We start from the raw sequence: 10,951 nt of genomic DNA, 5'->3' as shown, positions 1-10,951 counted from the left end.
CAATCAGACGTAGATTTGGTCTTTTCACATAGTCCCATATTTCTTGGAGGCTTTGTTCATTTCTTTTTATTTTTTTTTCTCTAAACTTCCCTTCTCACTTCATTGCATTCATTTCATCTTCCATCACTGATACCCTTTCTTCCAGTTGATTGCATCAGCTCCTGAGGCTTCTGCATTGTTCATGTACTTCTCGAGCCTTGGCTTTCAGCTCCATCAGCTCCTTTAAGCACTTCTCTGTATTGGTTATTCTAGTTATACATTCATCTAAATTTTTTTCAAAGTTTTCAACTTCTTTGCCTTTGGTTTTAATTTCCTTTTGTAGCTCGGAGTAGTTTGATCGTCTGAAGCCTTCTTCTCTCAACTTGTCAAAGTCATTCTCTGTCCAGCTTTGTTCCATTGCTGGTGAGGAGCTGTGTTCCTTTGGAGGAGGAGAGGCACTCTGCTTTTTAGAGTTCTCAGTTTTTCTGCTCTGCTTTTTCCCCATCTTTGTGGTTTTATCTACTTTTGGTCTTTGATGATGGTGATGTACAGTTGGGTTTTTGGTGTGGATGTTCTTTCTGTTTGTTAGTTTTCCTTCTGACAGACAGGACCCTCAGCTGCAGGTCTGTTGGAGTTTGCTAGAGGTCCACTCCAGACCCTGTTTGCCTGGGTAACAGCAGCGATGGCTGGAAAACAGTGGATTTTCGTGAACCGGGAATGCTGCTCTCTGATCGTTCCTCTGGAAGTTTTGTCTCAGACACCATGTGAGGTGTCAGTCTGCCCCTACTGGTGGGTGCCTCCCAGTTAGGCTGCTCAGGGATCAGGGGTCAGGGACCCACTTGAGGGGGCAGTCTGCCCGTTCTCAGATCTCCAGCTGTGTGCTGGGAGAACCACTGCTCTCTTCAAAGCTGTCAGACAGGGACATTTAAGTCTGCAGAGGTTACTGCTGTCTTTTTCTTTGTCTGTGCCCTGACCCCAGAGGTGGAGCCTACAGAGGCAGGCAGGCCTCCTTGAGCTGTGGTGGGCTCCACCCAGTTCGAGCTTCCCGGCTGCTTTGTTTACCTAAGTAAGCCTGGGCAATGGCGGGCGCCCCTCCCCCACCCTGGCTGCTGCCTTGCAGTTTGATCTCAGACTGCTGTGCTAGCAGTCAGAGACTCCGTGGGCATAGGACCCTCCGAGCCAGGTGCCGGATGTAATTTCCTGGTGCGCCGTTTTTTAAGCCTGGCTGAAAAGCGCAGTATTGGGGTGGGAGTGACCCGGTTTTCCAGGTGCTGTCTGTCACCCCTTTCTTTGACTAGGAAAGGGAACTCCCTGACCCCTTGCGCTTCCTGAGTGAGGCAATGCCTCGCCCTGCTTCGGCTTGCGTATGGTGCGCTGCACCCACTGTCCTGCGCCCACTGTCTGGCACTCCCTAGTGAGATGAACCCAGTACCTCAGATGGAAATGCAGAAATCACTGGTCTTCTGCGTCACTGATGCTGGGAGCTGTAGACCAGAGCTGTTCCTATTCGGCCATCTTGGCTCCAGCCCTTGGCTAGCCTGGTTTCAAACTCCTGACCTCAAGTGAGCTGCCACTTGGGCAGCTGAAAAAAATTTTTTTAAATTTTAACTTGACATATAACTTAATTATTATAAAAATTATTATAAAAATGTCAGCTTTATGGGTAGATATACATGCAAATATGCGCAAAAATGCTAATGAGTTAAGATGAACATTTCTACACTTTGATTAATGATTTCATGGAGTTGCTATTTTACCTTTTCCTGTCACTATCTCCATATGTTCAATGGGAAGATCCTCAGTGAAGACTCCTCAGTATGATAGACAAAATGTGGTGCAACCAATCATTGATAGATGCACAGTGAAGTAACTTCTGGTTTTCATTTGGAGCTCTCACAGCTAGGATTGAAAACTCTGGTTGTAAACTCACATGATGAGGAGTTATACTATGCTGCCCTCTTCTGCACATTTGTCTACCTTCCCAGTTGTTTGAACTTGCCAAGGAAAAAGGTGGGAAATTGTTTCCATCAGAACTACTCATCTCCCTTTCATAGGTTTTTACGTTGTGCATTGTCCAGATTGCTTAGAAGCTCATGATCACAGAGGTCATATTTGTCAAGTGAAAGCTTTTTTAGCACCAGGATTAAGTGAAGGTTTTTACCATCCAGGGCCCATGGTTTCCCCAGAGCCAGGATGGAGTTGAAAAACCATTACTGAAGCCAGAAATTGATGACAGAATTTGAGGGCTGCCCACAGGAGAAAGCAAAATGCTTCCTTTTGCTTTCCAAGTGGTCACTGCTTATTCTGGCATTAATCTTGCTTCTGACCACGGTATGCTTTTTCTTCATCGTTCTTGGTATTCTGCTGATTGTGCATCTAAGGAAAAGAGCATGATAGTGGTAAAGAGAACAACTGCATCCTTCTATAGCTGGTGCCCTGGTGAGCTTTGAAGCACATTGAGCAGAGCCTGAATTCTTTCCTCACTATGTGGTAAGCTGTGTCAACTTCAACTCCCATGTAAATGGCACCAGATTCAAGGTGTCAAAGAAGAGACTCAGAACCAGTGAATGAGATATGAAGTTTTACTGGGGACTTACATAGAGGGGAGAAAGTCCAGTGTCAGTGGGCTTAGCAAGACAACCATGCCCAGGACAGACCGGGGCTCAGATGCTCCTCATGATAAAGAACAATCTCCAGGTTGGCAACTACTAGATTTTTTTTTTTTTAATATAGAGTTTCACTCTTGTTGCCCAGTCTGGAGTACAATGGCACAATCTTGGCTCACCACAAACTCCACCTCTTGGGTTCAAGTGATTCTCCTGCCTCAGCCTCCTGAGTAGCTGGGATTACAGGCATGTGCCACCAGGCTCGGCTTATTTGTATTTTTAGTAGAGGTGGGGTTTCTCCATGTTGGTCAGGCTGCTCTCGAACTCCCAACCTCAGGTGATCCGCCTGCCTTGGCCTCCCAAAGTGGTGGGATTACAGGCATGAGTCACCACACACAGCCAGGCCACTGCTAGATTTTTTAGCTTGGAACTCTGAACACTCAGAAGCATTTTTTATATAGGGTCAGTCTCCATGCCCAAGTCAAGTGAACACTGTCAGTTGCATCCTTCATACAGGCTGGTTCAGGGAGTGGACATTCTTCTTCCTGAAACCCTAGATTCAAAAAATTTTTTACTTTTACTTGAATTGTTGGGTTGACAGCAGTTTATCTATTAGGCCTGATGTGTGTGCACATTGCTGATATGATTGTCTAAGTTTATGAGATGGCTTCTTAGTTGGTGGGTCTGTTCCTGTTACAAGTGTGTACAGGCTGCTGAGATGCCCTTCTCCAGATTTTCTTGGCCCATGACACTCTGGGGCCCCAGTTCCATTATTTTCCAAGGCAGGGCATGCTAAACCAGACCCTGAAATTGTGGTTCAGGGTGATCAGGCTGAGGCTGCCCTTTAAAAGGCAGAACTGCCAGGTTTGTATCTTATTTGCCTTGTCATTCTAACATGTCTTTTGGTATGGAGACCAGAAGAGTCTGAGTATGTGACAGCCCTCCTGCTAGAGCTGTTACTATTTATACATGACTCTTAAGTGTCAAGGTAGGTTGAAAGATCTATCTTCCTGGCACAGCCTGAGTAAGCTAGAGCACTGTGACCCTTAATGCTTGGCTCATGCAGTCTTCAGAGGAATTTCAAAAACCATAGGATGTGGGGGGTAGAGAAAGAGCTGGTACAAATGACAAGTTGCAGGCAAAATAATTGGAGGCAGGAAAAGAATGTGACCTGCTTGGAACAGTACACACATTGCCTTGGTGCAGCTGCACAGTCAAGCCAGTTCTCTGATTTGGGACTTGTGCCGTGGAATTAACAGGCCCACATCTGCTCTGGCCTAGGTGCTGAACTCTTTGGTTCTAGAACCAAATGTGAATCCTGGACTCTGGAATTCCAGTTGGGTTTCACAGGCCAGTGCCAGTGAAGTGAGGAGGCCCAGGTGGGCCCACAAAAGTGGCTGTGGGTGGGCTTACCACACAAGCCTGGTTACTTCTGTGCCTATACTCACAAGGAAGAGGAATTTTCTTCCTCAAGGCAAGCCCAGGGAGTTTTCAGGCAAGCCCAGGGAAGTCTGATGCTTATGGGAGCCAGTGAAGAAAAAAAGTGATGCCTCAGCCCAGCGCTTTTGGCCCTCCTGGCTTGTGGGTTTGGGGGCTCAATTTGCTCATCAGAAAAATGGGCAATGAAAGCCCCTCAGTGACTGGCTGCTCACCCCACTTTTACCAGGCCATTGCACAGTGCCCACCCTGCAGCTCCAGGTATTGCCTGTGCTTCAAAAGGCTGGGAGATCTCTGGGCTGAGTACTGTGCCCTGAGAGGGTTCTCCCCTCATGCCTACCCCTCTGTGCCCACCTGACACCTCAGCATATCTGCTGCATGCCACCTATATTGCCTGCTCTTGTCAAACCCATGTCTCCCCGGGTAGGCTAGGGGCACATTCTCATTGAAGCCCAGGTGGCCTGTCCATCCTTCCTCCAATGCGCAGCCTCAGGCAGGTGCCACCCAGGTTTCCTCCTAGAATGTGATCTCAGGGGGTCACAGCAGCACATTCTGCTCTAACTTATGGACTAGATAATAATTATATAATAATAATTAGATAATAATTAGATAATAATAATTAGATAATAATTAGATAATAATTAGCACTTAATGTGCTAAGATGGGTGTGGGCCTTTACACTTTTGATCTCCTTCCTCTAGTGGGGCTGCATTGGGGGTTGCCATTCTGATTTCTTTGTGGAAAAAGCTAGCTGGTGAGGCAGGACTCAAGGGCCAGGAACAGGACAGAGCACCTAGGCTGGCCTCCCCCGGGCCCTCTGAGGCCCCTGCAGGTGGGAGGACTCAGTGGAGTTCCAGTCCCCTTTTCTAGGATGGTGCCCGTAGCCCCTTTCTGGACATCCAAGAAGGGCCTACTCTTTCTGCAGCCTGCACTCACTGGTCTCTAGGAGGTGAGCATTGATATATCTTTGTGGACATGGCCTTCTGTTTCATTTCCATTGGATATTCTCCTGGAAGGAATGCCTAGGGAATCCTGGGCCTGTGCTGGAGGTTCTCTAAGTGGCAAAGTCAGTAAGGGAGTCTCAAAAATATAATTAATAGTGTTTTCTTCACATTATTATCTCAGGGTTACTTTTGCCCAATAATGTGTAAAAGCAAAAATTATGATTTTTATCCTTTATGTTATTTTAATTAGGTCATTATAAAAACCTTTTATTTTCCTGAAATTTATTTCCATGACAATCATTGAATTTTTGTTTCCTTCTCTGTTCATCTTGTTGCCTGTTTTTAGAGGCAAAATCTTAAAAAAAAAGTGCTACAAAAATAATAACAGATGACAGCAATTTATTTAAAATGCAATTAGGTTTCTTAAATAAGTAAAAAATTTCAGTAAACTTACTTAATATTACTTGTCTGATTATTTTACATCTTATCCTACATCTTAAAAAATTTTAGCTAGGTATGCAATTCAAAAATTGACAGATTTTTTAAATAGGCAACTTAAAAACATTTTATTGGATATGTTGGATAACATAATACTCAAATACTTTATATTAGAAATCAACACACTTGATGATATTCATAGTATCTATGAAAGTGACATTATGAACATGCTTTTATAGTTGCAAAAAATTTAGGTGAAAAAAATTTATTCTGGTCTTCAGTAGTAAAACTTAAAGATTACAGGAATGAGATTAAATTTACTGACTAAATTACCCACAAGAACTGAAACAGATTCATTTACTTGTTCTTTATCTTTCAGTATCTGATAACAAAGAGATTTTATGACATTCAGAATGGGCTTCAGTATAGAAATAAGGCCAAACAGCTATTGTAAAATAATCATTAAAATATACAGAACAAACCTATCATGTATATGATTTTTAAAAATCACCCAATGCATACTCCAAAAAATGCCAATCTTACTGGGTTTTACTACTGGCAGAAGCCAGGTTGCCTTAGGACTTTATGCAACATAACCACTCTTTATGTATCACCCAATTGCCCAAAATCCACCCAGAACTGAAGGCTGATCCTGCCAGTTCCTAAGAAGACAGCCTTGACACACACACAATTTTCATTTAGGCTTGTTTCCCACTTCTACCTTCCAGTAATGTCTGCCAGAACTACCCAGGACCCCAGGGCAGAAATAAAATCTCCTTAGGTATAACAAAAGTTGAGTTTTGTTCTTCCATATCACACACCTTTTCTATCCTCAGAGACAATAAGTTGAGGATGTGCTGTGTCAACATCCAGAATCAAGGTTGGGTGTGGTGGCTCACACCTGTAATCCCAGCAATTTGGGAGGCTGAGGTGGGAGGATCATGAGGTTAGGAGATCCAGACCATCCTGGCTAACATAGTGAAACCCTGTCTCTACTAAAAATACAAAAAATTAGCTGGGCATGGTGACAAGCCCCTGTAGTCCCAGCTACTTGGGAGGATGAGGCAGGAGAATTGCTTGAACCCAGGAAGAGGAGGTTGCAGTGAGCTGAGATCACACCACTGCACTCCAGCCTGGGTGGCAGAGGGAGTCTCCATCTCAAAAAAAAAAAAAAAAAAAAGATCTAGAATCAAATCTACTTGAAATGGCTTGATAATTCTGTCTAAGCCAGAATAGAGAGGAGGAAGACTAAAACCATATTTCATTAATCTAAATGAAAATAGTTCAGGGCATTTTAGGCTTTGATGCCTGTGGTGCATACTCTTCACATGTGCCAGCAATTCCAGGTTTGACTGAATAGACTTGCCTTCTACCTACCTCAGTAGATGTTTAAATGTAGAAACATAATCTGAAAATTTTACAAGGTTTGCACTTAGTTTTGGAAAAAGGTCCATCTCCTTGTTTCAATTATGAGAGTTAATTGTGCAGCATAGGTACAATTATGCTCTCTTCATATGCAGAATTAATGCCATTTCTTTATTATAGATATTTTCAATTTTTCACCTGACACCACAGGCTAATTTTAAAAAGAATATTTATTTCTAATTATGTAGCTTCTATTACATAGCCAGTATTGTCTCTGTTTACTTCATGTTTATGCCAAAAAGACCTCATGACTTATTAAATGTTCAACTGTTTACTTGAATAAATTGGCCCAATAAATTTAATAAACTAAGTTATGTCGATTTTATAAAGTAAAATGAATAACAACTAAACAAAAATTGGATTAAATAGCATTCTTTAATGGAAACAAAATATAAAATATGCTAAATAGAGAACATACAATACACACACTGTTAAATTACTCGCATGTGAAACTTATTTTGTGCATACCATTAAATTTTTATCAAAGTCACTTTCATAATCTCTGAGGGGATTATACAAAGAATTTTTTGTTTATTTGTTTGAGAAGGAGTTTTACTCTTATTGCCCAGGCTGGAGTGCAATGGTGCGATCCTGGCTCACAGCAACCTCTGTCTCCCAGGTTCAAGTGATTCTCCTGCCTCAGCCTTCCAAGTAACTGGGATTACAGGTGCCCACCACCACATCCAGCTAATTTTTGTATTTTTAGTAGAGATTATATGTCTACAGAGAGCAACAGGCAAACAGACAAACAACAACAACAAAAAAGGAGAATTTGCATAAGATGATTCTAAGCCAGGAGCAATAACATTTTAGATAAATGAGTTTAATACAAAGCAGAGAAAATAGATTTGCTTTCAAAATCTTTGAACTTTCTGGTTTGCTGGCAAGTTATCAACACTTGTAAAATTATCTATTTCATTCTAATATTTTTTTCTTCTCAAAGTAAGTACACAACCATAAACAAATATGATTATTCTTTATAATCATATTTAGGTTACACACCTAAAGTTTATTTTAGAGTGATATATCTGTATATTTAAATGCATGTAAATCAAAACTAAAGGTCTGTATGTGTTTAGCAGACCAGAGAAGTCATATGTTTAACAGAAAAAAGTAGGATATTTTGTAAATAGTTGTTCAGAATTCAGAAACAAATAGCTCCATTATACTCATATAATCTTCATTACCACCATCATAATAACCTGGAGTTACAAGAAAAACAAAAATGTAAGTTGTAGGAGCCATATTTACCAAATTATTTTAAGATAAAGATCACTGACAAAGGAATCACTAGGGATGTTACTCCACTGTCACCCAATAGTGTATTGTTACCATCTGTTACCTACAACCTTGGGTAAGATGGGATAAGTTAATATCAGTGGCAAGGTACACATTCAAAGTAAAATAGCCTTAACAGAATAACAACAATTTTGGTTTATTAAAACAAGTTTAGTCCACACATTGTCAATAAAAAGGCATTTTGAAATTCACTGTATTTTAATTGCCTTAATTTGCAAATGGTAAAGCAATTTCCTTCTAAAATTCAAATCATTTCTCTTACCATGCAGAATATTATCCTGATCACTTACCACTCTCCTATCATCCTGTCACTTATGATACTGTTGTAAACCAACCACTAAGTGGCCTTTCCACTTAGAATATCTCCATGTATCTTAGATTTCAGTTTTCTTAATCTTCTGTGGGAAAGTATATAAATCTGTCCATCTAATATAGAAGAACCTCCCATAAATCTGGTGCAGTAACCATTGACCATGTTCTTTCACATAAATTCTAGAAATGAATACATAGCATCAAATGTAAGTGTTAAATTATATCAATATTTGCTTTTGAAATATATTAAATTCTTTTAATATGAAAAAGTAGGTTCCTTTTAGAGAGAAGTGATCAAGTTTGCTGACTAGAAGCAGCTAGACTGTGCAGCTCTCCTGTAGAGGAATGCAAGGTATGCATAAATACAGCACATTCAACAGAAACATCCAGGTACTTGCATTGGGACTAATCAAAGAAACAACTTAAGTTTTGGAGAATGGAGTAAAGCAAGGCAAGACAATGGGCCACCTGAGAACAACATGGAGCCAAGGGAACCTCCCCACCCAGTAAAGCAGTGAGTGCAGGTGTGACCCTGGGAACTCACGATTCTCCTACTGATCTTTGCAACTCTCAGGTGAGGAGATACCCTCATGAACCCACTTCACCAAGGCCTTCAGTTGAACACACAGAGCTACATGGAGTCTTAGCAGAGCAGCCACTAAGGCCTGTGCAGAGATTCAAGAGCCTTAGATACTCTGGCTTTCCAGGCTTCCCAGAAAAAGTAGCTGCAACTCCAGCAAAACAGGAGGTTACTCCCCTGTACCCATAGGAAAGAGGCGGGATTCAGGGGACTGAAAAGTGATGGTCCGTAGGACCCACTTCCACAGTGCCTCACAGGGTAAGGCCTGCTGGCTTAGAATTCCAGCCAATCATTGGCAGCAGCACTGCACCTCCCTGGGATGGAGCTACCAAAAAGAGGAGTGGCCCACCATCTTTGCTGCTTGGGCAACTTAGGCATTCCAGCCTTCAGGCTTTGAAGAGCTCAAGCTGACTAGGGCAGAAAGGATCTCCTAGCACAGTACAGATGTTCTAAAAAGACATGGCCAGACTGTCTGTTAAAGCCTTTCCCCAAACTTGTTTCTCCTCACTAGAAAGTACTTCCCAACCAGGGTGACCAGCTACCACCACTGGTGCTCTTTGGTTGATGGAATTTTGAAACCTCTTTGTGATATAGTTCTTAGAGCAAAGAGTGAGCTGCCATTTTTGCTGTTTATATGACTTAGCTGTTTCAGGCTTCTAGCTTTGGAGAATCCAAAAAAACTGGCAGTGGAAGTGGTACCTCTACACAGCACAGCTGTCCTACAGAAATGTGGCTAGACTGCTTTCTTAAGTGGGTCTCCAATTATGTTCTCCTCACTGGGTAAGACCTTTCAACAAGGGTTTCCAGCTACTTCCTAAAGGGGCTTCTGGGTTGGAAACAGGTCTATACCTCTGTGGGATGGAGCTCCCAGAGAAAAGGGCATGCTGCCATTGCTGCTGTTTTGCAGCATTCACTGGTGATCACTTTAGGTACTGGAAAATCTGAGGTGACTAGAAACTGCAGTGGAGACCAGCATACTGCAGCAGACCTTCAGAAAAGTGGCCAGACTGTTACGTGAGTGCCTGCTCGCATATATTCTCACTGGGCAGTTTCTCCATGCCTGGGCCACTAGCTAATCATTGCCAGAGGTATTGAGCCAGCAGCAACTTAGCAACTCCCTGGACAGAGCCTCTAGGGGCAACTGAAAATACTTCTGCCACTGCCTCTGCAGTAGAACTGTCCTTGCTACTCTCAGACTAATGATAAATCAAAAACCCTAAGTGCCTTTTTCACACCTAAAACAAGCTGCAGTTTACCCAATAGAGGAGGCCAGTCCATCCTCCATGGGTCCCACAAACTACCCATTGCTCCTCCCTAGACAGTGAACCCATAACTTGGCCGAAACCATGGATCCTCCATCCTGGGCTGACTGCACTGAGGGATTGCAGACCTACATCTCTCTGAGATGCAGTCCCCAGAAAATGAGCAAAGAGGTGGGGCAGCAAGCCAGCTCATGTGGTGCCCAGAGGGTTTGGCATGAGAGCATCTGTAATAAAGTGTTGTCAGTGATGGTCATTTTCCTAGACTCAACTTTCTCCAATAAGAGACTTTAGCCCTAGGGGAACAGTTGGACTTAATTTCTGCAGGATGGTCTTGCAAATCATAAGAACCTTGTCCAACTTAGCACTCCTTGGTCTGCTGGCCTCTCCCAGGGACCTACTCTGGCTACAGACACTTACAGGGCAGTCTCAGGTACACTGGGAGCCCATACCATAGCATCTGCACTGGTGGGCCATGCCTGACTCCTGAGGAGCTCCAGCAAGGCAGTCCCTATGACTGCACCAGCCCACATTTTTCTTCCCCATACTGCAGTTTCCCCTGAGATGAAGGCAAATCCCCATATTACTTTGCGGGCACATGTCTGCAAAGGCAGGTTTGGCTTTGCTTGCCCCACCAGCAAATGGGAATGCAGTATGCCCTAGCCACCCCCA

General features: G+C 42.8%; 1 pseudogene; it reads right to left on the bottom strand.

Moving 5' to 3' along the window:
- Positions 1–5,772: 5,772 nt before the first annotated feature.
- LOC106635027 (tripartite motif-containing protein 60-like) lies at positions 5,773–6,858 on the bottom strand (annotated as a pseudogene).
- Positions 6,859–10,951: the final 4,093 nt, after the last annotated feature.

The sequence above is a fragment of the Pan paniscus genome, chromosome 7, assembly GCF_029289425.2.
Source record: "Pan paniscus chromosome 7, NHGRI_mPanPan1-v2.0_pri, whole genome shotgun sequence".
In the NCBI taxonomy this organism is placed as follows: domain Eukaryota; kingdom Metazoa; phylum Chordata; class Mammalia; order Primates; family Hominidae; genus Pan; species Pan paniscus.
Note: the sequence above shows the minus strand (reverse complement) of the source record. Positions and strands in the feature narration are given on the sequence as shown.